The sequence below is a fragment of the Crocuta crocuta genome, unplaced genomic scaffold, assembly GCF_008692635.1.
Source record: "Crocuta crocuta isolate KB4526 unplaced genomic scaffold, BGI_CrCroc_1.0 scaffold274, whole genome shotgun sequence".
Taxonomy (NCBI): Eukaryota; Metazoa; Chordata; class Mammalia; order Carnivora; family Hyaenidae; genus Crocuta; species Crocuta crocuta.
Window position 1 is genome coordinate 4,502,197 of NW_027530222.1, and position 27,568 is coordinate 4,529,764.

Consider the following 27,568-nt stretch of genomic DNA (forward strand, 5'->3'; position numbering starts at 1 on the left):
ATTAAGCTGTATTACAAAGCTGTAATCATCAAGACAGTATGGTATTGGCACAAAAACAGATACATAAACCAATAGAATAGAGAACACAGAAATGGAGGCACAAATATATGGCCAACTAATCCTTGACAACGCAGAAAAAAAGTATCCAATGGAAAAAAGACAGTCTCTTTAGCAAATGGTGCCGGGAGAACTGGACAGCAACATACAGAAGAATGAAACTAGATCACTTTCTCACACCATACACAAAAATAAATTCAAAATAGATGAAAGACCTAAATGTGAGACAGTAAACCATCAAAATCCTAGAGGAAAAATACCGGCAACAACCTCTTTGACAGAGCAAAGAAAACAGTCAACAAAACTAAAATGCCAACCGATGGAAAGGGAGAAGATAATTGCAAATGACATACCAGATAAAGGGTTATTATCAAAAATCTACAAAGAACTTACCAAACTCAACACCTGAAAAAAAATAACCCAGTGGAAAAATGGGCAACAAACATGAATAGACAATTTTCCGAAGAAAAATGTCTTTGGAACACTTTTCCAGTGTTCCTTCAAGTGGCCAGATGGCAAACAGACACATGAGAAGATGCTCAACATTGCTCTTCATCCGAGAAACGCAAATCAAAAACCACATTGAGATACAATCTCATACTTGTCAGAACAGCTAAAATTATCACTCAGGAAACAAGAGATGTTGGTGAGGATGTGGAGAAAAGGGAACTGTTGGTGGGAATGCAAACTGTTTCAGCCACTCTGAGAAACAGTGTGAAGGTTCCTCAAAAACAAACAAAGAAATAAACAAACAGAATTAGCCTACAATCCAGTAATAACACTACTAGGAATTTATCCAAAGGATACAGGAGTGCTGACAAAGGGATACATGCACCCCAATTTTTACAGCAGTGCTATCAACAATAGCCAAAGTATGGACAGAGCCCAAGTGTCCATTGACTGATAAATGGATAAAGAAGATGTGGTTTATATATAATATGGAATACTACTCAGCGATTAAAAAGAATAAAATCTTGCCATTGGCAACAACATGGATGGAACTGGAGGGTATTATGCTATGTGAAATAAGTCAGAGAAAGACAGATATATGATTTCACTCATGTGGAATTTGAGAAACTTAACAGATAAGCATAGGGGAAGGGAAAAGAAAAAAAGATACAGAGAGGGAGGCAAACTGTAAGAGTTTCCAGAGAACAGAGAACAAATTGAGGGTTGATGGGGATGGGGTCTGGGAGGGGGGGAGGGGAAAATGGGTGATGGGCGTTGAGGAGGGCACTTGTTGGGATGAGCACTGGGTGTTACATGTAATGTATCCAATTACAAATAGAAGCTCCAACAAAAAAAAGCATTCCCCAAAGTTGAGATAATACAAAATGCAATTATAGAATTTAAAAACTACATTTTGGACACTGTTTTAACCTTAGTGTTTAACAAATTTAGATTCTCGAGTTTGTAAGATAAATTTTATGTATTTTTGTTAGCTTCTCTGAAAGCATTTGAGACTCCATTCATTTAATATATTGACTAGAGTTCCAAATTGTTTTGATTTAAGTACAAAAAAGATGTGATATATATAATGAAATATTACTAAGTCATAAAAAAGAATGAAATCTTGCCATCTGCAACAATATGGATGAAGCTAGAGAGTATTATGCTAAGCAAAATAAATCAGTCAGAGAAAGACAAATAACATGACTTCACTCTTGTGGAATTTAAGAAACAAACAAACAAAAAAAGCAAAGGGAATAAGTGAGAGTGAGGCAAAGCACGAAACAGACTTTTAACTTTAGAGAACCTACTAATGGTTACCAGAAGGAAGGTGGGGGGCTGGGTTAAATACCTGATGGGGATTAAGGAGTGTACATGGCGTGAGCACTGGGTGTTGTATAGAAGTGTTGAATCACTACATTGTATACCTGAACCTAATATTATGCAGTATATTAATTCACTGGCATTTATTTATTTATTTATTTATTTATTTATTTATTTATTTTCACTCAGAATACACACTGCTTTAATGATCATTTCACACAGGTGCAGAGTAATAAAATACAGTGATATACTCAATAGGTTGGCAAAATGTGAATGTTTCTAAAATTGCAGAATTTATTTGATGGAATAGTATCTCTTCTCTTGAGAACTTATTAACATAAAGTGATATTCAGAAAGTTATATGTCTAAATCATCACACCAATAATACATAATCCAACTCAATTTTCAGAGGAGAGAAATTTAAATCAATGATTACCAAGGGAATTTATAGAAGTTTTGGTAAATAGTAACATTTTAATGTTTCATTTCATTGTATTAAGTAGCAAAACACTTTTCAAATACAACGGTGTCCTTCATTCTTTTTTGTTATTATGGGAACATAGTTTTATTTTTAATCTGGTTAAAAATGTAGAGCCATCCTGGCATCATTTAATGAGTGTAAATGTAACAAAGAATATGACAGCTTTATTTAGAAAGTATGATTTACACTCAAGGATGCTAGTCAAAGAGTAGCAATTGTGTGAGCTTTATGAAAACCCACACTGTACAAAGTCCTCTGATTATCTGTCTCCACTCTTTAGATCTCACAAGAAGGTCTACTTTGTCATTCAATTCCTGAAGAACTTTGCAAAAATGGTTAATTTGCATTCTTACCAATGGTTGTTTCCCCTAGTGCTTCCCCCAGTGATTTATGTCAGTATGGAATTCTCTGGTAGCCAAAGAAAAATGATGATTATCATTTTCATAATTCACTGGCATTTAAATCAAAACTTTTAAAGAAAGAAAATTCTTACTGGAAACAAAAAGGGATGGACATATCCTCCTTTATAAAAATAAGTTGGGGAATATATAACCTATCTTTGAAAGAAAATAACATTTTCATAAATCAGAAAAAAATTAAAAATAAAAACATTAACTACCTTCCTACATAATCTCAGCACACAAGCACATATACCCAACATAGAGCCATACACGTGCTGTGTATGTCCAGACATCACATGCATAAACCTTATAATACACTTGTACAAATCCCTCATCAACACATCGTATGAATTTTGGTACCATGTGGGTATGGAACAAAAGGATATATATGATAGGTCGATAGATCGATAGATAGGATAAATATCCTGAAATAGAATATGACAAATATGAATATCCTGGAAGTACTATTATTACTAAACCCTCATGATATCACTTTCCATACTTTAACCCACCCCTAGATGAGGTTCCAATGTCAACAGGATACCCAAAAGATTACAACATCATCTCCACAAATGAAAACATTACATTATATGACTAGTATTTAACAAATTTTCCAGGCTTTCCATTTTTAGCAATTTTTGTATGAGACATAAAGATATACAATGTAACAACACACATGACACTTGGTACCCCAAGGTTTCATCAACCTACTTAACATCTGAAGAATTTTAGAAAAGAGGAAATGGAACATTTGCACCCACAGAATTAGACTGGAAATTAAAAATAGGACCAACATTGCTTACGCAGCCAGACCAGCCCACCACTTCATCCATCAACTAGCCCTTATTTACATGTACCGAAAAAAACCACACATTATTAGATGAAACCATTATGCCCTAATTGGACATTGACATGTCTCAGGGGCTTTAAAGGTAATTTTACCACACACTTACACAGGGACAATGCTACAAGACCAATGCTTTTAAAACCAATTTTTCTATGCTTTCAACTGAACCGTATAGCAGCACACACTATGGGGCACTTTTATGCAGAATATTCAGAAAACCAGCACCCAAACTATCCATTTGGAATAATTCACGCTTTGGTTTACAGGGCATGGACATCACCCTGAAGGACTAGTAAATTTCCCTAGAGCAGGAAAGATAACCTCAAAGTCAGTCTTTGAAATTTTCTGCACACCAAATCATAATAGAATGGAATCAAAACCCTTGAACAATATCATGATTGGACAACTCCCACGGAATGGGATAGCTGAATTTAAGTTATACCTCAGTAACACAGCATATAGTATATAATGGAATGAAGACACAAACAGAGGTTACACATGGTTGCCACACAACACCCCAACCATTGAAGACATCCCCATGGAACACATCATTATTGTACCACACCCTCATGGAGTTGACATCTCTTCCAGCAATAACACTTTTGGATATGATTCAGGCTTATCAAAAATTGAATGCCATATTACCTGGTAGAATATATTGAGAGACAATGTTTATGGATTGAGATATTACCTGTTATGGAGTTTCCTACTGCAAGCTAACATGACACTTAACAAACTACCAGTTAATATAACTAATTGTTGGAAATCTGGTCACTCTGTAGTTAAGGCAAAATGGTTCTCAGAACAGTCTATGACAACCATACAATCATACCTAAATGAGAGGCACATGAGAGGCAAATGGGGTAATACGGTCTTTACCTGTGATCATACTCTAGATAATTTTAATAGCCTTGCACCTCTGAGTCCAGCCTCCTTAGGTCCTTTCACACCCACATAATATAAGACACAAGTCAATTGCCAATCCTGCAATTCTATCCTAATATCAAAATCTAACGTCAACTTATACAACAAAGGAAATGATCATATTGGCATGTTCATTGGAACAATTAGATGCAATATATTTTTACTATCCCATGGTTAATAAAACCTCAATTATACAAGGAAGATCACAAGCATGATGGGAAACATTAGGAATTGATTTTAATGCAGATCTAGTGACACAGATTGATCCAGGTGTGCAACACCATTTCTTTTTATTGATCCAACCATCAGATGCACAATGGGTAGAATACACGTGGTGAGCACATCACCCTGTCTATGAGAATATAACCAGGACTGATTGATCAATACCAATTTACATAGCTAAAGACGTTGCCTTTGACAAATGTGATGTATCACACAATAGTGCACGCCCATGTATTACTGAAAGGGGATATTGGAATACTACGCATTGTATGAGAACTTTCCATTGGAAACCTCAATGGACACATGGCATTACTGACCCAACACCAAAAATTCTCAAACCAAATGTGTTTGAACCTATATTACTTAACCCCATGAGAACTGCATACAAATTATGTGCCATAGAGTTGAAATAACCTTTCAAAGGACAATTTGATTAGCTCCATATACAACCTGAATGTAAAGTTTATGCAAGACAGCTGGGAAGAGCCACCCACGAACGGCCCGCCTTGCTACCCATCGAGAGAATTAGACTTAGAACACTTCTCCAATTCAGGTAGGCCTAGACATCATCTGTAACTTAATTATCTCTGGAATTCAAGAAGGAGAAATCCAGACTATTAAGCAGGAGCTATCTGTGTTTAAAAAACACGTGAACCCCTACTTAGCGCAGTAGGAAATTTAGGTTCCAAAAATGTCCTCAGTGTTCAAAGAACTACATTCTATTGTCTCGGCTATACATGATTACCATGACCACCACCTGGAGCTTAACTATAACACTGGCCATAGGCTCCAAGCCTTCCAACAGAATTTGCTCAATCTTAGAAATTTCTACATAAGAGAACAGTTAAAAAATAATTGCTATAGAGTCAATAACCTACTGGAGAGAGTATGGAATGATATCAGAAACATTATTATAACAGGTAAAATGTATTCTTGGACTGGATGGAGTCTCTCTTACAGCTAGACACTTCCAGACCATCGGGTTGTGACAATACAGGACAATGTAAACTTTCACTGTCGGGACTATTAGGGCATCAAAGTCTATTAGCACATGCCACATACATATATGACAAGTACATGGTAACACAGCTCTTTTGACAACCCATGTACCCTTCTGGATTGACAGATATTTACTACCCAGAGAGATGATATTTCAATGGTCTAATGACACGTATTATACCTAGTGTGAATTAGAAATCAGTGCTAATCCGTATCCTTTTACAAGAACGTCCATGGAAAATTTATTCCTGGACATGGGACATTTTGATGGAACAATTGGTGCTAAGAACTCCTAGAGTCATATTTTGTAATCACCCTATAATCACTGATAACTGTCATCACCACGGACAATGAGTGCATTAAAATACTGTATGCTATTAATGTGACATTGAATAATGCTACTATGATGGGTGCTTTTCTCTCAGAATGTTCATATAAAGACTTTCCAGCGTACCTTGGGTAAAAACTGACAAAATTGACACACTTTTCGATGAAAGCTTAGAAGATCCCAAAGCAGCCCATAAAACCTAGCAGCCCACACACAAAACAAGCTAACCCGCTTTGAACATGCTGCACGGGCCATTCATGCACCCTCAGAACTCATCAACACTAACCTAGCTGCATTAAAGAGAGATATACAAATTTTACATGTTAAATATTCCTTCCTGGAATTGCTAACAAAACCTTTTAAACATGTGATTTGTTCTGCTTATATTTGTTCTGGTCTGTGTATAACCCTTTAAGATACTTAAAGGTGGGATGGAATCATTTCTCTACTCATATTTGGAAATCCATTGAGGAATTGCTTTTAGCAATTATTTTAGCTATTATTTTGCTCCATGTCTTATTAAACATGCTATTATAATGTTATGCGCCCTGAGGCTTAAGAAGGGAACATTACAAACAGACTGATTAACCACACCCTTGCCATTCTTTTCTGTGAGCCTATGATCAAGGTTTCATTTGTATTTGTGGACTTCTACCTACCTGTACTTGACAAGATTATTTTCAGCTGATTGTTCTGTTGATTTCTTACCTTACTTTTCTTACTTCCTAAGGTATTTTAACTTACCTTAATACTAAATTCAGATTCAGTTTGGCTTTTCTTACTTGACTTAATTTTTATTAAATGTGACTTTGGGCTTCAGTTTTGATTCTGATTTGACTTTATAACCTGATTTGACAGACATGTGATTTAGTCCTTAATTTTGGTTTACTCTAAACTGATTTACTCTAAACAATCGAACTTGTTTTATTTGGTGTGATTTTCATTTTACGATGTCAGTTGACATTTCATAGGATTTGAGACTGATTTGATTTTGTTTGATTTTCAATGGAACCATGACTGGATGACTTAGATTTGCCTTCATCCAAGTTAGCAGAATAAAACCACAGTGCAGACTTGTTAAAGATGTATTTGATTCCTGAATGACCCTTACCGTTAGTCATGAGGAATGTCTGGGTGCAATGTAGAGAATAAGATGGAGTCACTCCTGTCAAGCAATGACTCATGTCAAGCAGTAACCTAAGCAGCCAAGGCATTGCAGCTAAGACCAGATATCAATGAAACCAGCACAGGCTGACTGCTCAGAACCGAAAACCAGCGAAGCCAAGAGAGCCTGGAAGAACGAGAACTGATCATCACCTGAACCAGAAGAGCTGGGCAAAGTCCCGAGACTGATTAAACCCCTTTTAAAAAGAGAGTATCTTCCTTAGCAAACTGTCAGACTCTCTGGACGCTGACTCTTCCACGTCTGGCCACATCAGAAAGCCAAGTGTCGCCAAAGGTTCTGCCTAATTGATCCCTGAACATTATAGAGGTCCTCCACTGCCTGAAAATAACAGACCATAAACACGAGAGCTGACCTGGACCCTACCACTGCCTCATCTCAATTGCGAGCTCACAGATTGACTTCACATTTGATTTGTTAACTCTTACCCCTTATTGTATCTTGTTTGTTGTGTGCCTTTGTATTATGCTTTGCACGTATGAAGCCAAGTTAAATGCATAGTATAATCTATGGAGTCTGGAACCTTGAACCTGCTTTCAGTTTTGCTAACCTTGCTCTATTATTGAATAAAGTGGACATTGTCGAAAAGACACAACTCATGTGTGCGCCTTCATAGCGTGCTCACGACAGGCGGGAAGAACACAAAAGAGAATGAACACAAAAGAACAGAAAAAAGAGAATGAAGCTTGCAATCGAGGAGAAAACTTATCCTCAAACTCACGGGTGGGCGAGGAAGCCGGGAGCTCAGTTGGCTAGGAGCGTAAAGGCACCTGTTTACTCACCAGCCTCAGAGCTGGGAGTCTTCATCCAGCTTCAGGCGGCCAAGTAATGTTAACCTTCAAAATAAAACCGCCAGCTGTCTTGCTAACAGAAATGGAGTTGAGAATAGCACAGAATTGCAATCCTCAACTAGCAAAATAACAGGCAAGCCCAGAGAACAAAGGAGAGGAGGGCCCTTTTATAGAAGAAAAGTGGGAAGTTGGGGAGGCTGTTCTAAACAATACATTCAGTGGGGTAAACTGGGAGTTGGAAGTGTAGTGACTTTTCATTGGCTGAGTTGTGATTGTCTCTCATTGGGTGGGCTGTTGCCAGGCAAAAGGAAGAGACTGCATTCTTTCCGAGGGGAGAGTAAAGTAGCATCCATTTCTTCCTGTTGGGGAGGCAATTGACGGAGTGGTGAGGCTTGAGAGCTCCCCCTCCTGGACTCCCGAATCCATGCTAAACAAGGTTTCCTTTTCCTAATTTGCACAGCGGCCAGGGGATAGATAGATAGAAGAGCTCTCTGAACCTTCCACTCAATTTTGCTCCAAAAATAAATTTATTTTACTATTCTTAAAAATATAACGTATCATCAAATTGGTTTCCATACCACACTCAGTGCTCATCCCAACAAGTGTCCTCCTCAATGCCCATCATGAACAATAGTAATAATGATGAGAGATCAATTATCCATCAAGAATTTGGAGCTTCCCCTTTCTTTCTCTGGAGTAGATTTGGTCCAGGCAGAGCATATTCTAATGCCTTGCACTGGAGAACTTCCCGGTGGGAAGTGAGGGTTTGGGGGGATGAGGCTATAGGCAGAAGACCCACAACAATACCAGGGTGCTCCTTCTCCCAGCCTGCTACAGTGGCAGGCTAAGTTGGAAACGAGCTTTGTAGTTGAGTGCCACCCACCCTCCACCCCTCCTCCAGGCCCTCTGCCAGGGTCTTGCCCCTACTCACTCCCTTTCCCTCCGCACGTGCTCTCAGGACTTAGAACACAGGGTGTGGTGCCCATGTGTTTGTTCTTTCCTCTATGCAACTCTAAAGAGCTGAGTTGACTCGGGAGTAGAAAAGCTGAGCTCAGCAACACACACTCAGATGCTGCTTGCCTCTTCAGCTTCTCAGATTATGCTCCTCCGGTGCCAGGGATAAGAATATGTCTTGCCCAAACTTTTCTCTTGAAGCATTCCTGGGTCTTTTTGAGTTAAGCAAAGAGGTTATGTGCCTCATTCATGGAGGTTACTCAAAACCCTGACTGGAAACAGTACATGTAAGTCTGTGCTGGGCATCTGAAAGCATTCTCAGGCTTTGCTTTTTTTTTTTTTATGTTTATTTAGTTTTGAGAGAGGGAAAGAGAGCATGAGTGTGCAAGGGGCAGAGGGAGAGAGGGAGAGAGAGAGAGCCTGATGCAAGGCTGGAAATCACCAGCCATGAGATCATGATGTGAGCCGAAATTCAATGCTTAACCACTAAACTGACTGAGCCATCCAGGAGCCCTGGGCTTTCCTTTTTGAAGACTGAATTGTGCTCTTTCTTGTTCATCTTGTAAACGCAGAAAGCATCGTAAGATCATCTTAGGGTACTCCTGATAAAAGTAAACATTATCAGCTTTCGGGGTGCCTGGGTGGCTCAGGCTGTTAAGCGACTGACTTCAGCTCAGGTTATGATCTTTCAGTTTGTGAGTTAGAGCCCCGTGTTGGGCTCTATGCTGACAGCTCAGAGCCTGGAGCCTGCTTTGAATTCTGTGTCTCCCCCTCTCTCTGCCCCTCCCCTGCTCATATTCTGTCTCTCTTTGTCTCTCAATACTAAATGAACACGTTAAAAATTAAAAACCAAACAAACCATTGTCAGCTTTCACTCATCCACAGGTGCAGCAAGTGTTAGACTATCAGGTTAGCTCCGTGCAAGCTGGATAGCTGGAAAGGTGAGCAGGCTTCTGGCCATGGGCAAGTTTTTAATTTGGGCTCTGCCACTTTCTAGCAGTCTGCCTTGGGCAAGTTACCTGAATGAACCGATCTTTGCCTTTCTCTAGCAAAGGAGAAGCCATGCCCATTCCACAGTGCCGCTAGGTAAGAACATGCAGAGTGTGCTGGCTGGACCACAGGAAGAGCTCAGTCAATGGTAGCTCTTGTAACCCTGCTTCTACGCTCCGAATTCGGGCTTCTGAATTCTAGGTTCAGAATTTTTAAGACCCAGAGGAAATGTGTGGATTACCTAGTCTATTTTCTTTCACAGAGAAGTGGTTTAGATGGACTTTCCCTGGGTAATTATAGTACTACTAGAATCCAGAGCTTTTGTTTCTGAATCCAGGCCTCTTTCCCCTATGCCACACCACTTACCAACACTCAGTGGCTTTTCTCCTTGCCTGGGGACCAGAAGGAGCTCCCCTGTGTATGCCAGAATTGCCTGTAGGATTACCATTCGGTTATACTTGGTTAGGAGAGGGCGTCGTGTGTCACAGTACACAGAGCTGTTGACAGCGCATGCCATCCCCAAGCCCCACATTGTCCCTCTTATAAGTTCACAGACTCAAATGAAGTAATGAAGCCTCAGGGTGTCTGTGTGGCTGTCCTCCGAGAAAAACATTTCCCCATTATTCTTTTTACAGGAAGCCACAACTCTCAGCCTCCCAAATGGGGAAGAGGAGCTGTGGGGCGTAGAACTGGCTTCCTATTTCAATTGAGCCACGGCAATGAAACCCAAAGCCTGCGGAGTCTTTCTCCAAGCTAGTGAGGCCTGAAGGATGGGAAGGCCACAACTCTGGTCCCACAACTGAACACAAACCCCACCACTGCCAAGGCAACCAGGAGCCAGTGTTTTCTCTCCTTAGGATTGGGCAAAGAAGCGTAAGAAGCCACCAAAGGTGGGAAAGTAGGAGCCCCACCCCTATGTTCTCTGAGAAGATCTGCTTTTATCTATCTTAGTTAGTGCTGTTCCATTTTAAGCTTTATTTGAATAATTTTGCTGCTATGTGTGTATACTCATACACACGCACACACACACACACACACACACACGACTTTTTTTTTTAACTAGGCCTTTTTCTTTTAGCTTACCTTACTTCCCCTGCTGGAAAGAGAGACAAAAATGAGGAGCTCACATTTGGATCAATTTATACCCTGTAAGGCCAAGGTCAGTGGGTGTGCCCTGAGAAGAGAATAAAGAGAGAGCTTCTGGGAAGACCAATCTTCTATAGATGTTTTTTGAGCCTCTATATCTCTGTAACTGACCTGTCTATAGGTTGAGTCTCAAAGCAACACTTGCCAAGGACATTCCCAGGCTTATCGAGGATGCCTGTCTTGGGGGGGCGCTGGATACCCCAAGTTAGCATGGCCGCACCCTGATATATTTGTTCTTTGTGCCTCAGGACTATATTGGCCTGCAAAAGAAGCCTTTGTCACCCGGGTTTAGGTCCCTTTTGAGGAGAAATAAAGAGGATGCTACATAATGACCTCTAAATTCCCGATTCTTATCCTGGGGCAATGCAGTTCTTTGCTGATAAATGGGAGGGGATATAGATGTCCAGTCAAGGCTGGATGGGGAGGGGCAGGTTAGGAAAGGAGATCATAGTCACTTCTGTCATCACAGAGTAACTGCGTTTGCAGAAAGACCTGTCACTCTGCTCTCTGAGCTCAGGCCAGAGGCCAAGAACGCCCATTTGGTCTGCGCTGCAGTGTCATGCAATTTTGGTGGTTTCTTACTTATCCACACCCACTTGAGCTCAAAGAAGATAGAACCTTAATAAGAGAGAGTCATAACTTCCATGTGGAAATTATGAGTCTTCAGCGCAAGGGGACCACTCTGTGTGCGTTCTCCTGGGACTGAACCTAACCGTATCCCTAACCACTAACCACGGAGTGAGCTAATGATTGTACTATCTGCTTAGCTCCTATCTAGCTGACAGACCTGGAGCAGGAAGCCCACTCTCACCAGACACCAAGTCCGCTGGTGCCTTGGTCTGAGATTCCCCAGTCTCCAGAACTGTAAAAAATAAATTTATGTTTATAAACCACCCAGTCTATGGTATTTTTGTTATAGTAACTGGAATGGACTAAGTATGTTTTTTATTATACCAACCATGATATTGCCTTGCTCTTGGGGCTTAATGCAATGTGACGTAGATTGGCAAGCATACATCTGTGGCAGTGCCCCACGACACTATTGTCCCAGGTGCCATACTGCCAAACAGTTACATGATGTCTGTGCTACAGCTACTTAGTTTAAACCCTAAGAATGATACGGGCATTAGACAATATCTACCCAATTGCTGAAACCCAGATTTTTAAGTCATTTCTCAACATGAATGGTTTTTTGTAACTCCGGAAATATTCATAACACACAAAGCCAAATGTCAGAATCCTAAGTGCCTATATTTATTTCTAAGATATAATAGCAATCAAATTGCATGAAGAATTTTCTTTTTCCAAATGATACTCTATTGTACTCGCTTCAAAACTCTAACCTCAGAGTCCATAAGCAAAATCTACTGTGCTGCTCGTTAGCTTGAGTTCCCCCACTTGAAACCTACAATCTTGCATTTGCAAGTATCTGTCCCTCCCAGACACTAATATTCTTGCATATTTGAGTACTTTATGTGGAAAAAAAATGTTAAGACTTTTGTTTTCCTCTCATATTTCAATAGTGACTTTTTTTCTAATGATAAGAACAAACTCACTCCCCTAGAAAGCTTTAAAGAAAAAGTAAGCCTGATCAAGGACCGATGATCTCTCCATGTCTACATGAGATTTTGTCCAGTTGGAACGCACTTTGGCAGGTACTATTGTGTGATAACGGAGCCTTGATCATTTGTATTTCCACTCCCACGTGCCAACTACAAGTCTCCTAAACTCCCAGGTGCCACTGTGACCCCCTGTAGCTTGATCAGTAGACCCTGCATTGAGAAGACTGAACTGTGAGTCTAAGCTTCTGCTAATCTCTTTCCTGATCTCATTTTTCTTTCTTTCTTTTTTTTCTAATGTTTATTTATTTTTGAGAGAGAGACAAAGTGCAAGCCGGGAGGGGAGGGGCAGAGAGGGAGGGAGACACAGAACCATAAGCAGGTTCCAGGCTCCGAGCTGTCAGCACAGAGCCTGAGGGGGGGCTGGGACCCACGAACTGTGAGATCGTGACCTGAGCTGAAGTTGGAAGGTTTAACTGACTGAGCCACCAGGCGCCCCTGATTTCATTTTTCAAAGCGTTTGAGCATTCTCCTGGACTATTCAACAACATAGTCTGCCTTGACATGGTATTATTCTCAGGGTTTTTCCTTGTCTCTCCAAATGGATTGTAAACATCTGATGGTCAGAAATAGTTTTAGTTCTCAATAAAATCTTATAGGTTTGGGGCTAAGTGGATATACAATTCTCCTCTCTTACCTGATTCCCAGACCACAGCCACGTCTGACTGTCAGGCACTTAGACCAGACCTTCCCAGAGGGATGCAGAGAGGGAGTACGTTAAAGGGAAAGTTTTCGTTAAAGGGAAAGTTTTCGGGGCGCCTGGGTGGCTTAGTCGGTTAAGCGTCCGATTTTCGCTTAGGTCATGATCTCGCGGTTCGTGGGTTCGAGCCCCGCGTCGGGCTCTGTGCTGATTGCCAGCTCAGAGCCTGGAGCCTGTTTCAGAGTCTGTGTCTCCCTCTCTCTGACCCTCCCCTGCTCACGCTGTCTCTCTCTCTCCTAGAAATAAATAAAAAACATTAAAAAAATAAAAAAATAAAGGGAAAGTTTTCTACATGAAAATGATTGTCCATTTCTGCTGTGAGCAACTCTTATCTTGAGATGTTCTCCCTGATAATCCTAAAATGCCCTCTCTCATAACCGCTTCTCCCTCCACAGATGTTCATTCTCCTGGCATCTCTTTCTCGAACTTCCTCTTCCCTTTCCAAATCTTTGGTTACCCTAAACTTTCAGGCCTCACACTACCTAAAGCTATTTGAATATTTATAGAACATCTCTTGCATGCCACATATAATCCTCCAACAGCCACAGAGAAACACAGAACCAACCTCTGGAGTGTTGTGTTGATAGGGAAGACAGACAATTATAAAAAACAATGAGCGACAAGGGGATGCATGTGGGTAATGGGAGCGTGTAGCAGGAGTACCTAGTCCTGTCTGGAGGGCTTCCTGGAGAAACTGAGATGTGGAGAATGTGTAAGAATTAGTCAGGCGAAGAGGTGAGAGGATATTCCTGAGAGAGGGAGGAGAGAGAGAGATTTGTTTCAAGCAACTCAAAGGAATTCAGCATCAAGTGTGGCAGAGCCATGGTGTTGGGGGTGGGGGAGGGGAGGCCGGCTGAGAGCTCTAGGAGTTAATAGGAGCTGCTTAAAACCAAAGGGGAGCCTGGCTGGCTCAGTGGGTGGAGCATGTAACTCTTGATCTCAGGGTCATGAGTTTGAGCCCCACCCACACTGGGTGTGGAGTTTACTTGACAAAAACAAAACCAAACCAAAAACCTAAGGGGGAAACCATTGAAGAGTTGCAAGCTGGGGAATGACACGATTAAATTATCATTTTTACAAGGCTTTCCTTGTTAGGGTCAGCGAGAAAGCATCCAAGCTGATCTTGAAGGAGGCTGGGATGCCGTAAAACAGGTAAGAAATGAGGATTCGTGTATGGGATCTGGAGTAGGAGAGAAGTTGCCTGATTCAAGAAATATTTAGGCAAATGTACAAGTTCTGGGACTGGGTGGTTGATAATATGGTTATGACGTAGGACAGAGGGGAGGCTAGGAGGGCGCCTGACTTGGACAGCATGGGGGCTCGCGGGGCCTTTCCCTGAGCTGCTGAATACCGGAGAGGAGCACGCTTCAGCAGGAGGATGCCCAGTTTACTCAGCCGAACGTTGTGTTCTGGACTTAAGGTACTTGCGTGGAGCTCAGTGAGAACTCGGGTTACACACAAAGCTTTGTGAATCTTTGGCACAAAGAGATAGTATTGGAAGCCACGGAAAATGTGAGTCAGGCAAGAAGTCTTTCCTCAGCTCTTCCACCTCAGGGTCCTATCATCGTGAGAACAGCCCTGAGGGAGGGGCACTGCCTCCTCAGACCAATGGCAGACAAGGAAAGGAGAATTTACAGCAGCATTTCCTAAGGTGCAGATATGCTGGAAAAGTGTTCCCTGGGGAAAACCGCACACCCACATGCACACATACATGTTGTTTCATGATCAAATAAACTTGGAGAAATCTGTTCACTTAGAGATTATTAAGGACTGACAAGTTCGGCAGTAAAGAGCCTTTTCCTCTTTAACTCACCCATTGTCCATGAGCCAGGCGTGGTCACAGGTGATTCTGTGAATCACATTTACAGAAGCTGAGTGTGTCAGGGTGAAGGAAGTGAGAGAAAGCTAGCCTTTCCCGGGGATGCGTGTTTCTTAGTCAAGCGCTGGGGAGAATGTCCATTTCTTCATTTATCAAATAAAAAAATTGTATCTCAGTGGTAGGTTCCACATTTCACAGCTGGCTACGTTGGGGTTATCACTTACCCCCTAACTGTTTCAATTCCAGAAAATCCAAGTAGACACAGCATAGAGAAAACTGGCAATAGAATTTTCAAAATCTAAACTGGTCTTAGGGTTTCTAAAAAACCATTCCCTGTGACTTTGAATTTGAGTCCCAACTGTGCTATTTCTTTATCCAGCAAGGCTGTCATTCAGAAGGGAAAGGGATAACGAGTTTCCTAGACAAAATTAAAAGAGTTCGTGACCACTAAACCAGCTCTGCAAGAAATTTTAAGGGGGATTCTTTGAATGGAGAAAAAAAATCAGAAGACATAGGGCATCAAAATGGACAAGAATAAAAAAAACAACAAGATCCATCTATATGCTGCCTAAAAGAGACTTATTTTAGACCTAAAGACACCCGCAGATTGAAAGTGAGGAAATGGAGAACCACCTATCATGCTAATGGACATCAAAAGAACGCCAGAGTATGGGGCACCTGGGTGGTTCAGTACGTTAAGTGTCCAACTTCGTTTCAGGTCATGATCTCATGGTTCGTGAGTTCGAGCCCCACATGGGGCTCTCTGCTATCACTGCAGAGCCAGCATACGACCCTCTGTCTCCCTCTCTCTCTGCCCCTTTCAAAAATAAATAAACATTAAAAAAAAAAAAGAAAGCCGGAGTAGCCATACGTATATCAAACAAACTACGTGTCAAAACAAAGACTGTAACAAAAAATGAAGAAGGGCATTATATCATAATTAAGGGGCCTATACATCTAGATCTAACAATTGTAAATATTTATCCCCCTCAACCTGGAACACCTAGATATCTGAGTCAATAAATAAACATAAAGAAACTCATTGATAATACAATGATAGTAGGGGACTTTAATACCCCACTTTCATCTAAGCAGAAAATCAACAAGGAAACAATGGCTTTGAATGACACACTGGACCAGACAGACTTAACAAATATATTCAGAGCATTTCATCCTAAAGCCGCAGAATACACATTCTTCTCAGGTGCTGATGGCACATTCTCCAGAATAGATCACATACTGGATCACAAATCAGCCCTCAAGAAGTGCATAAAGATCATGATCATACCATGCATACTTTCAGATCACAATGCTATGAAACTTGAAGTCAACCAACAAGAAAGAATTTGGAAAGAACACAGATGCATGGAGGTTAAAGAACATCCAATTCTGGTATTTATTAGTTGTATGATCTTGAGGTAAATATGTCTAACCTTTTTGAATCTGTTTTCTCATCTATTAGTGGGGATATAACAGTACACATCTAGCAGGATTATTAGATGGTACCATGAATAAACTGAAGTGGAGAGGCTGAGGTTGTACCTCAGAGCTGGAAGAGATAAAGCTGAAATTCAAACTCAGAACTCTGAGTCCTAAATCTGGGGCTCTCTTTACTAACCAAGTCATTTCTACCAGTGTCCTTTGGATTGAGCCTTGGGGGTTACCCTTGAAAATAACCTTATACAAGGAAAATCCAGTTCCCCCTGAGACACAGAAGTCTAAAAATTGCAGCCCAGTCCAACAGGAGATGAGATATCTTCTGGAAGGCAGCTAGAGAGAGGGTGGGCAGAAGGCCAAGTGCCTTACACATCCTGTCTTAGTCCTAGAGAACTTTTCAAAAGAATTATTCTTGGGTTCTACGCTAGTCTCAGTCTATCAAATGGAGGGTCGGGCATACTTATTCTTGAGCAGGTAATTCTTGATCTACAGGTAATTCTGAGGTGCCTCCTCAATTGAGAAGCACTGACTTTTTCTAGACAAAAGTCAATGCCAAAGTCACCCCAGAACCCACCAGTACTCACTGATTAGTGCCGGGACCAGCTTGGTCTTTGATTTTTCCTGTGTTTCATAGAAACAAGATAGTTGTGTGGGTCATGGGAGTAGGTGTTTCACAGGCCACAGGGGAAGGAGTGTCTCTGTATTTCTGAGGCTAAAGAAGGCAAGCAGAGCCTCACTTCCTCTCTTCAACTGGGTTTCCTGTCGTCACAGTGTGAGCACATTTATTTTCCCTTCACTTCTCCTTTTACACAAATAGCCCCGGACATCCGTGTTACACAGGCCACCACAAGTATAGTCACTACTCCTGCCTGAAGAACTGAGGGAAAGTGCCTGCAAAAGGTAAGATTGGCGATGTTTTAATCGGGCTTGAGAGTAAAGACTTGAACCATGTTAGGTGGGATGAGGGATCTTCTTAGGAGTCTCCATATAGCTCTCTAGTAAGCCTAAAACCTCCTGCAACTTCTATTTCACAAATATTTAGTGCAGGAAAGTAAAAAGACCAAGATCCTAGCACTCTTCAAAAGCAAGCAGGCCAGAAAGACTTCTCAATTAACCGGTTCCTCTTATCTGATATCTCTTTGGGTCAGGGCATTTGTGTGCGTAAATTGCTTCAGAACTTGAATTTTTTGTGTGTAGTCATTTCTGATGTCAGGAGCCTTCTGTGTGACATGAAATTGTAGAGATTTCATACATGTTCAGGTTCCTTAGAAGATTGGTCTTGGGACTTTTAAGTGAGGAGAGAGCCAACAGCCAGAGCCATTAAGAAAGGCAGCCGGAAGATGGCATTTCTTAATTTAACAAATTTTTATCAATCTCCCTGTGATTCCTCAGAGCCACTAAATAGAAGGACAGCTACAAATGACAACACCCAGGTCAGAGTCAGGAACACAGAGAATGCCCACTGCCTGTATATCAAGAGATAAGAAAGAGCTGAATACCCCTAAGAGATGCTTAGATTGATTGTTTTCAAATAGCAGGAAGAACATTGTGATCCTCAGGGTTCTGCCTAATAAACTTGAACTTAGTAAGCAAAATGTAAATGTTGATAAACATAATATGACATGCACCAACCAACAAAACTTGATATTGTATTGATTTCTGATTCATGCCATGTAACTAATGACTGGGGTCTCGTGGACTCAGAAGGTCACAGCCAAGCTTTGGTCCTGGATTTCTGTGACTAACATAGCAGTTACCAGAGGTCAGGTGACCACAGGAAACACTGAATATGAGAGCTTTCTCCTTCCCAGACCTGCGAGAATCTCAACTGATCATACCCTGGAGGGGAGAGAAAAGTCCTCAAGGACCATACCCTCCACCTAACAATGAGGGATGGCAAAGCCACCAAGGGCTTTAGATTCCCAAAGCACCTCAAGGGCCATCGAGCCACGAATTTAAAAATAAAGACTATACTTCTTATTCTATTTTTTAAAAGATTTTAAGTAGTCTCTACGCCCAACATGGGGCTTGAACTTACAACCTTGATATCAAGAGTCTCATGGTCTACTGACTGAGCCAACCGGGCACCCCAAGACCAAACTTTTTAATGAATTCATTTAATAATTATATGTTAAGTGTCTCTGGGAGCCAGGTGCTGTGCTCTGGAAGATACTGGTGGGGAGGCAGAGCAGCAAAGTACAGATTTGTCTTGAAAATAGTCCTGCCCGTAAGGAACTCCGGTGGAAGATAAGATATATCTGATGTGGATGCAAGTGCTTTGGAAGAGAACTGAGCAAAGGCAGAGTCTTAGCTGCTGACTGAACAAAGAAGTTTTACTTCTCAATCTCCACCAGAATCTGTACTGTTTTTGAAACTGCGGTTGGTTTGGAGCAGAGACTGAGCTGAAGCATGATTTCCTGTGTTGTTTTCCCTGTGAGCCAATTAAGAGTACTTTGCCTTTAAATGAAAGAATTGGCCTCTTTATACCCCCAAGGCATGATCCAAAGCCCACCCCTTTGTAGCTACTGCTGCTAAACCACTTCACCTTTGGTAATTGAACAGCACAAACTGGCAAGGTCAAGCTCCTTGGGTCTTTGAGTCCTGGTGTCCTATGGTTGACCTCTGACCGCCCGGAGGGCTTCAGACTCCAGATCTGAAGCCTGTTCCCCTTCTTCAGTCCCAGCCCACAGCATGTGAACAGCTAAGGGTTGTACGGAGACAGGGAAAACTTGTGCTTCTCAATCTCAAAGCGTTTGCAGATTCTGGTGGGGAGCACAGACGCGACCACACACAAATACAGGACTTTGTGATCTTTCCTATACAATGGAGGGTAAGTGCACAAAATGTGGTAGGCATGTTGGAGTGTGCCTTGGGGAGGAAGTAGCTGCTTTGGATTCATTTTCAAAGAAGTATGAGTTTGCTATGGAGACCAGGGGGTAGCGGCATCCCAGATGGGGCACAGTATATGCACACCTAAAGACGTGTGACCCCCCACCCCCAGATATATTTGAAATGAGAGTAAGCAAGTGGTACAAGCCATGGCTGCAGGAGCACAGGAAGTGGAAATCTCCCTCTCTGACTTGGTTCTAGGGACCTGGCACCAGAAAGCAAGAAGCAAGATCAAACAACTGGGTGGGTACTAGGGCTAGGGCTACACTGAGACGTCAGAATTGATGGGATGTGGCTTGAAATGAGGCCGAAGGAGGAGATTTCGTAATCCTCAATTTTGCTTTCCTCCAGATTAGGGTGAAATTTGGAGGTTTTTTTCAAGGTTATGGCCTCTCTCTCTCTCTCTCTCTTTCAGCTTCCGTTCCAGGAAATGCTGTGTTGATAGTTACAGTGGTTTGATCTGTGTTCCTATATTAGTCCTCCCCCAGCACTTCCTGTACTGAGTGAGCACCTAGTGTGCGCAGATCACCCTGGGCGTACAGACCAGGTATCTGCCCCCAGGAAGCTCCTGGCCCCAGCTGTCACTGCAGGTACAAAATCCTGAAGCAAAGAAACAGAGACACCAGACTGCTACACAGCGTGGGCCTCCAGGGCTCCTGGGCCAGAGGAGGCAAAGATTACAGCTGGAGGATGAACGTGGGAAAGCTGTCCTGACACAGGCTTTGAGAAGAAGGAAGCCATTTCCAAAGCCATTGGGCGAGCGCTCAGAGTGGAGGCCATGGACCTCTGTGCCGGGGTACAGAGGCAAGTCCTCTATTCAGTCCCCATGTCACAAGCACACAGGAGGCTTCCTACCCACGCAGTAACATCAGTACATCGTAGCTATGGCCAAGAACTATAATCGTTTAAAATAAGAGTCCTATTTTCCAAGAGCTAGAATGTTGCTACTTAAATGGAATTTAGAGATTATTTAAGTTCAAATAAAGTGTTCTGCTCACAGTGAGAGCCCAGAAAATGTTAGCTATTCTTGTAACATTCTGAACTGATTCTTTTCCAGGTAAGGCGAAACTTGTCCAAAATCATAAAATTAGTTAAATAGTAATTCCTGATTCTCAGTGGAATGCTCTTTCCTCCCCTTTACGCTATATACTCTCTTTTCTTATAAACTTCCTAGAAAACAGGCATCATTAGACTATCTTCTTTGTTTACATAAAGAAATCCCCATTGAATGTGTAGATTGCTTTGGGTAGTAATGACATTTTAACTATATTTATTCTTCCAATCCATGAGCATGGAATGTTTTTCCATTTCTTTGTGTCTTCTTCAATTGCCTTCACAGGTGTTCTACAGTTTTCATTTAGAAAGAAAAAGAAATCTCTCTCTTGATCTGATTAGCTTTGGTTCCACGTAAAGAGAAAATTATCCCTTTTTAATGCTTCAGAGATGACATATTTCTTTCCAAAAAATCTGGGTATATTTACGGTGGCCAATACATTTTATAGAAATAAACCTCTTCAGTGATTCTGTCACTGAAATAGAAGAGGAACAGTACAATATGATGATGATGATGATGATGATAAACAACTCATTTCTCAATATCAATGAACATATCTAAAAATGCACAATTACATTCTTCAAGGATAAAAAGTATGAAAATTGATTACATTCAGTTCATGGTATTTGTAATAATACTATTGTATCTTTTCCCCTCTAAGTTCAGAAATCATTTTCCCATTGGAGTTATCTTTACTTATAAACATGAAGGATCAATAATACAGTACAAAAATAAATGTTAAAGAATGAAAAAAAAACTAGTAATGGATTCCTAATAATCCATTAATAGAATCAAAATGCCACCCTATCAGGAAAAAAAATGTTTCGTTTGACCAATAATTTAAGAAAAGTTTAGGTTACCATAGAATAATACGAGCCAGTATTAAGTCCTAAAATTTCAACCTACTCCATGATGGAAACTAAAAAATACCATGAAGATGAANAATGAACATATCTAAAAATGCACAATTACATTCTTCAAGGATAAAAAGTATGAAAATTGATTACATTCAGTTCATGGTATTTGTAATAATACTATTGTATCTTTTCCCCTCTAAGTTCAGAAATCATTTTCCCATTGGAGTTATCTTTACTTATAAACATGAAGGATCAATAATACAGTACAAAAATAAATGTTAAAGAATGAAAAAAAAACTAGTAATGGATTCCTAATAATCCATTAATAGAATCAAAATGCCACCCTATCAGGAAAAAAAATGTTTCGTTTGACCAATAATTTAAGAAAAGTTTAGGTTACCATAGAATAATACGAGCCAGTATTAAGTCCTAAAATTTCAACCTACTCCATGATGGAAACTAAAAAATACCATGAAGATGAACCCAAACCCTTGCTTGTGGAATAAAGTTCATGACTATCCTTATTAGAGACTTATCACCCCAAATTAACCCAGGAGAACAGAGAGACTTGACTGTTTAAAGTTATCTTTGACTAAAACATGAACTATTTGACCCACTTGACCCTGATCCTCAATTTGTTAATCCCTAACATTGCAATCATTCAAAAAACCATTTAATAATAACTGCAGCCCCAAATGCTAAATTTATCTAGATTTATTGAGCCCATGCTTATTTTCTGTCAATTTATTAAATCACAAGTGTATGTCTATGTACAGTCTTAACAGTGTAGTCATTTAAATGTCAGAGAACAACTCTAATTCAATCAACTCATGGATATTGTTTGCAAGGCACTATACCGACCTCAGGAAATATTTAACCTTTACTATGATTATAAAGACTATAAAGAAGATAGTTAAAAATAAAATACAAATAAATCAAATTCTGGGAAAAAAAAGAAATTTCCAGTACATTTTAATATAAGCAAACATAAAGAATATAACTTAATTATAAATCCAGTTAATCTGAAATGAATATGCAACTCAAATATTTAAAATATATTTAATTTGTCAAGGTTTCGTTTGACATTTTATATTTCAGGAGAACTAGATTGGGGAATGGGGGTGAGAAATTATTCTGATACCTCGCGTCTTTTAAATTTGAACTCATGGCTTAATAATCTATATCAGGAGCAAATAGAGGCTCTAAAGAATTATCCCACTGTTTGTTCTTCTAAAAACAGCTCTTGTGGAATCTCAGTATTTATGCCATTAGGGAATTATGTCATGTAGATCATAATTCCTTAGATCATTTACTCATATTCAACTCCCTCTATGTCTCTTTAAATTCAGACTTACAGAAAACTTGCCAAAAAAAAACCCCCAAGAATTTCTGAACCCCCCCCACCTTCACCTAGGGTTCCCAAATATGAACCTTTTATCACGTTTTCTTTATCTTTCCTTGGTTTTCTTTTGGGGGGTGATTGCTGGCCTAATATCCTTTCCCACAGAATACTTTACTGTGTATTTTCTACAAACAAAAACATTTTCTTACATAACCACTTTAATTTTATTTTGATAAATTCAAAATAGGCAACTTACACTGATGCAATACTGTTAACCATCTATAGATTTTATTCAGATTCCATCTGAATTAGTATCCCGTTAGTATCTTTATGGAGACTGGAAATCTCTGATCATACCGTGCTTTTAACGCCCTGTTTCTTTAGTCTCCTGCCTGGAACAGTTCCTGAGTCTTTCCTTGAATTTCATGACATTGATATTCTTGAAGCATACAAGTATGCTATTTTCTAGAATGTCTCTCTATTTGGTTTGTCTCATGTTTCTTCATTACTAGATTCAGGTTACTCAAACTTTTGATGGGAATACCACAGAAGTAGCTCTTATTGCCTACAGAGAGCCTTGTTCTCTTTGGACGTACCTTGCCTGAATGCACCATAGATGGGTTTCTAGGACAGGGACCCTTCACAGGAAACCTCCCTATATTTTTAGGGTAGGGAAACATGTACTCTAAGAATGAGCCTCCAAGATAAGCTGGATTTGTCTTTCCTCATTTTTTCCCCTCCTCTTTGCTTCTTCCTTCTTTCTCTCTTCTACAAATTACTAATTTCTCTCCCCGATCGCAGCTTTGAAAAGGAAAGAGTTTTCACCAGACCACCATTTCAGGGAGACCTAAGATGACAAACACATTCTTTTCACAAAGTGATGGAGAGATGAACGAAACTAATGCATAAATGTGGGTGGCTTGGTTTGGTCTTATTTGAGTATCAACTCTCCCCCTGCAAGTGCTTATTACTCCCTCAGAGTGACATACTTGCATAACTGCCATTCCTCCTCAGCCCCTGCTCACAGGGGTTCACACTGAAGACTGGAAGGAGTCCTCCTGAGGCTCCTCACCCTGCAGGGGGTGAGTTGGACTGGGAAGTGGGAGACACAACTTGGAGCCTGGGGCAGCAGAAGGAAGGTGGGCTGGGAGTCTGAGAGACCTTGCCTTGTGCCCTGTTCATTAGCTGGGTGACCTTGTGCCGGTAAATAAGATATATTTGTGAAGAACTTGGCATTTTTCAGGTTTCAGTGAACTCCATCATCTATTTAAATTTATTTTGGTCTTAATTTGGAGGCCCTCTTGGAGAACAGATTCTCTTTCCTATTTAGAAAAATCTTTTGTTAATCAAGGCCCCACTTTTCTTCACTGACGAACTAGAAACCTCCACAGGCTCTGTGTAGAAAGGTCTAGGAAGCCAGTAGTCACCTTGATGAATACCTGGCCTTCTGTGTAAGCTGGCAAATAGATCCATATAGAGGAAACTGTCTAGAAAGGTGCTCACCAAAAATGCCAGTTGCGGTTATCTTTGGATGTGGGGTTTTAGAAGATATTTATGCTTCCCACTTGTACTTTCTTTATTGCTTGAATTTTTTTTTTGCAGAGGGTACACAAAGCTTTTTTTTTTTTTCCTTAAGTATTTACCAAAAAATGAAACTAGCAAAGAATCATTAAAGGCTTTTTGGTCCCCGATATATTTTATTCCTGAAAATCTAACAGGAAGCCCAGGGTTGCCCTTAGGAATGGACTGGTAGGGACGCTCTGAACTTGATTTTTTAGTCAGTGTTCACTGAACCAAACACGCTGATGCTGAACCATCCAGGAAGTGTTATTTCATTTAACCTCGTGAATACCCTATGAACTGTATGTGAATGTCACTATTTTAAGGATGAGGCAGTTGTGAAAGAGAGGTAACACAGGCTACCCGAGGCCACGTTTCTGACAGGCAGCACTACCAGAATTCAGAACTCGGTTCATCTCATTCCATTACTGGTGTTTATCAAACTATGCTCCATGGAGCACTGTGTTCTTTGAATTGTTATAAGCAATCTTCAGTATAAGAATGGGCGTGTAGTAACAATGTACATTCGTGTACAACAAGTTTCTCAGAAGTCACTCATTAAAAGAACAGCTTATTGCTTTTTCTTTTATTTTTATTTCATCCTGTTTACTTTCTGAATTATTTGACCATGGATTCCTTTCATGCCTTGTGGTTTTGTTTGTTTGCTTGTCTTTGTTTGGAGAATATGTATTAACATCTCATCAATATAATAGTCTGTGTAACATCAAAGCTATCTTACTGTGGTTCCAAGACTGGATCCCATAAGGCTATGTTGAATTGATAGTTTCTTGAAGCTTCTGTCTCAGCCTTAGCCATCTCTTTTTTTTTTAAGTTTGTTTGAGAGAGAGAGCTTGAGAGCAGAGGGAGCAGAGAGAGAGAGAGAGAGAGAGAGAGAGAGAGAATCCCAAGCAGGCTCCATGCTGTCAGTGCAGAGCCCAAGAAAGGGCTCAAACTCACAAACCAAAAGATCATGACCTGAGCCGAAACCAAGAGATGAACGCTTAACTGACTGAGCCACCCAGGTGCCCCCCAACCTTAGCCACTCCTAAGCTTGACTGAATTCAAGACTAGATTTGATGACCCTGCAAGTATGGGTTAAGAAAAAAAGGGGGGGGAGGGATTGAAATAGAAATCCACAAGACGGTTTACTAGTCCAAGGTCTTTGCTTGGTGGAAACTAAAGAGTGAGCTTGGTCCCTGGCCTGCACAGTGCGCCGTGGGAGGTGGTCACAGCTAACTGCAGCTTCATCACAGGGGCTTTCTGGAAGCTGATGTCAGGGACTTTCTTCACCGAACCATGAGTCATGGGGCTGGGCCACAGACTTTGACTGCAAAGAGGTGTCAGTTCTTCCAGACCTGGGGGTCGGAAAGGGCAGGAACTCAATAACCAGCACAGTCACAAGGAAGAAGTGGGGGGAGCAGAGTGCCGTCCTATCTGGGCTAAAACAAAAAGTGGGGCCATCCCTGTGTGTGATGAATGTACTGACAATCTTCACCAGATGGGCAGCTTTTCTCCTTTGACTGGTGGGAGTCTCAGCAAATGGAAAATCGGGGAAAGAGAAAGGAGGGGTTCTTCTTCCCGTCTGTGAAGGGAAGAATAAGGGGGGCTATTTGCTGGTCTCTGGGTGCCTCATTAGTTGGTGCTCAGTGGACACCTCATTTACACGGACCTGAAGCAGGTCTCACAGGATCCCAGGATGTTGGGGCTGAGGTGACCTTAGCAGGCATCTGGCCCAGTCTTCTGTGTACATTATTGGCCCATGTCCAAAAGCTTAGCTTATTGGCGAATAAATCTGAAGCCCAAGGCTTCTGATACTGCAGTGTCATGTTTATTCCACTGTACCAGATTATTTAGGGTTCATGGACAAAGGTTTATTGAAGGATCTTACTATTTTTAGTGTAATCAGGGGACTGTGTTAGATCTCAAGAATTCAAAGATGAATAAACTAGCTCCTACCCTCAAGGAGCTCACATTCTAGAGAGGAAAGAGATAATTATAAAACAAAGTGGCTAGGGCAATAATGGAGATATATAGGTGTTACGGGCACTCCTTGTGGGGAGTAGGCTTGGGCATAGACACAATCAGAGAGGGCTTCCTGGAAGAGTGACACTGGAGCTGAGTGTCAGGATGAATAGTAGCTAACCAAATTAAGGGGTCAGAGGGAGAGAAAGGAGCAAATTCCAGCAAAGAACCCCATGAGCACAGGAAAAGAAGGGAGCCCTAAAACAAGTACTCGATGTTGCCTGTTAGACAGAGGATGTTGCCATGAATTTGGAGAAATGGACAGGAACAAACTAGGAAGGGCCTTTTGACATATGCATACATGCATAAAACTGTCACAACAGTCACAATAACATAGTCATCACTTCCAAAAGATTATGTGTGGTCTTTTGTAATCCCTTTCTCCTGCCTGTCTCTATTCTCCTTTTATTTATCTAACACTGCCATTACCACCACTTTCTTCTACCTCCCTCCGCAATCACTCACCTTTTGCTTTCTGTTGCTATGTTAGTTTTCATTTCCAGAACTGTGTATAACTGGAACCATACAGTATGGACTCTTCTTTCCGTCTAGCTTTGCTCATCCACCATAGTTATTTGGAGATTCACCTATGCTGTGTTGGGTATCAACAGTTCATTACTATTTATTCCAGAGTAGAGCACCATGGGATAGCTATATCTCAGTTTGTTTTTCCATTCATCTGTTGATGGACCTTTGGGTTGTTTCCAGTTTGGAGCAATTACAAATAAAGCTGCGATGAACATTCCTAGATAAGTCTTTGTACGATCATATGCTTTTTGTTCTCTTGGTAAATACCTTGGAGTGGAGTCGCTGAATCATATGATAAGTGTATGTTTAACTTCTCACAAAACTGGCAAAATGTTTTTCAAAGTGGGTAAACCATTTTACATTTTCACCCAAACCATATCCTCATCAGTCCCTGGTATGGTCAGTTTTTTGTCTTTGTTTGGTTTTGTGTTTTTAATTTTAACCACTCTAGGAGGTAGGGGTATCTCATTTCTCTAATTTACATTTCCCAAATGAAGTAGACTACTTTTTCATGTACATATTCTCCATCCATGTGCCTTCTTTGGGGGAACTATCTGTTCATATCTTTTGTCCTTTTTTATTTTTAAAAATTGTTTACTTATTTATTTTGAGAGAAAGAAAAGAGAGACAGCGGGGGGGGGGGTG

The 27,568-nt window shown here is 40.8% G+C and overlaps 1 protein-coding gene across 1 annotated transcript in view; it reads left to right on the forward strand.

Moving 5' to 3' along the window:
- The first annotated feature begins 14,463 nt into the window (after window positions 1-14,463).
- Window positions 14,464-27,568, forward strand: part of CD53 (CD53 molecule) — a 24,615-nt gene continuing 11,510 nt past the window's right edge. Inside the window, exons 1-2 of the mRNA XM_077765608.1 lie at window positions 14,464-14,567; window positions 17,489-17,571. The gene's annotated coding sequence lies outside the window, so the exon portion shown is untranslated. The remainder of the gene's footprint in view (window positions 14,568-17,488; window positions 17,572-27,568) is intronic.